Source organism: Sinocyclocheilus anshuiensis, unplaced genomic scaffold, assembly GCF_001515605.1.
Source record: "Sinocyclocheilus anshuiensis isolate Anshui unplaced genomic scaffold, SAMN03320099.WGS_v1.1 scaffold767, whole genome shotgun sequence".
NCBI classification, from domain to species: Eukaryota; Metazoa; Chordata; class Actinopteri; order Cypriniformes; family Cyprinidae; genus Sinocyclocheilus; species Sinocyclocheilus anshuiensis.
This window is the reverse complement of record NW_015551124.1, coordinates 27,151-29,151: the sequence shown is the minus strand read 5'-3', so window position 1 is coordinate 29,151 and position 2,001 is coordinate 27,151.

Sequence of the window (2,001 nt, the reverse complement as noted above, 5' to 3'; positions counted from 1 at the left end):
TATATTTACCTGTGATGCAAATTGTATATTGAATTATTGTGATATTAAGAATTGTTTGCAAAAAGTGGATATTGGATTTTTTTTTCACTCTCATTTTATGCAAAAAACAAGAAAAGGAAATTTATTTTCAAGAAAAGGAAATATTGGAAATATGTCCAAAGGGTTGTATCGGCAAAGATGCAAAAATATATAGCAAAAATAATAAGTTACTATTTATTTATTTATTTTCAATATTCTATACTTTATAAACAACAGCTACATAAGTCCTTTTTCAAGATATTTTACTGTACAATGCAAATGCTTCAGATAAAGAAATAAATCATTTTAAATCTGTGTTTTCCAGTAAAAATACGTAACCTTTGTTCAAACAAAATACATTTATCTGGTAAGCTACTTGTATGTTTTTATTTTTATATTAAGAACTTGTTTTCGGTAAATGTTTCTCTTGCTATATGCAAAAACTTATCAGGTGTGTGGTACCTCAAGGTTCTTTGAAGAATACCATGGTAAAGATGCTGTTACTGTGGTATTTTCTTTCTTATTGCAGACCTGTTGTTATCATTTTATCCCATGAAGACTGAATTGCAACTGTTTGCTTGTTTAGTTTGAGGATAAATCCACATCAGTGGTGGAAAGTGTCCGTTTTGTGTCTCCAGGAAGTCCAGACAGGCATGTACACCATCTCAAAACCAGTGCATGTCACAAATTATACAAGTTTTGACAGTTCTCGTGTATTTTTGTGAAAAGCCTCTGTTTTTTTTTGTATGAAAGACAGCAGTTTTCAGTCGGTCCCTGAAGTAGTATCCATCTCAGGCGGACAACACTTTGCCTGAAGCTTGAGAAAGAATAAACAGCCTCTCGCAGTCCGTGTTTAACATGCTACCCAGAATTCCTCTCGGTTCTGCCTGTGAAGGTGGTAAATGATTCAGGGTGACTGGCAGCTGTCAGGCGTGTCTGATGGCTGTTTGCCAGAGGCTTGTCGGTTGTCTGTGAAGTGTAGCACATCTTCATGAAGTCTGGAGAAACTGGATGACCAGTCACTCCACAGCTCTGTTAATAACAGCAAAACAGACGCCTGGAGAACTTTCCAAACTTTCGGAATAATTACTTGCCTTTAATATGCCCAAAGAGAGTGTTTCATGCACATTGCATTATGCTTTAATAATGCATCCGCCTCTAACATCAGACAAATTGGGCTTTTGCCGGCTGTAAACACAGATTCTGTTGTTTCACAGAGGATAATAATTAGCATCAGTGTGCTTTCATTTAGCAGGCCGGTTACGCTGTCCCTGCGTATCAGGAGCGCAATCATTCCCAAGCATCCTAAAGTTTTAATTTTTAATTCCCTGGCATATGAATAAAACAGGCCGGCTGACTAGTTGTGATTAGTTTGGGCATTTCTGCATACATTTGCTGTTTTCCAGCTCAGTCTGATTGAATTACCCGCAGTTTGACTGCAGAAGCGCTGCGTGAAACACGCTGAGAGAAAGAGAGAGCACTAAGAATTGCACAATGACAAAAGAGCGATTTATTGAAATTAGATTTGCATTTCCTGAAGGAAATAACCGTACTGAGGTTTTAGATTAGTTGAAGTTTGGGGTTTTGGTTCTGTGTAAATGAGTGTCATAAATCTCAGCATGCGTCTCGTTTTCTGACAGCGGCACACCAGAATCAACACTGTCACGTTCACAGGGTCCCTATGTAGTGTTCACTGCTATACACACACTGAGCAGGGAATATCTGTAGATATGTGATGCCATTTAGTGTATGATGGAAAAAAAGAGAAAAAATAGATATTAATCACACTAATTTTAACACATAAATATGTGAACATTTATGTATTAAATATATATAAAATATATTTAATTTTAATATTTTTACATTTATATTCATTTTAATTTTTAATAATGATTATTATTATTATATTAATATAAATCTACGCATTCGTTATAGTATTACAAATATTTATTTAAAAGTTACAGAAATATATATTTATTGATA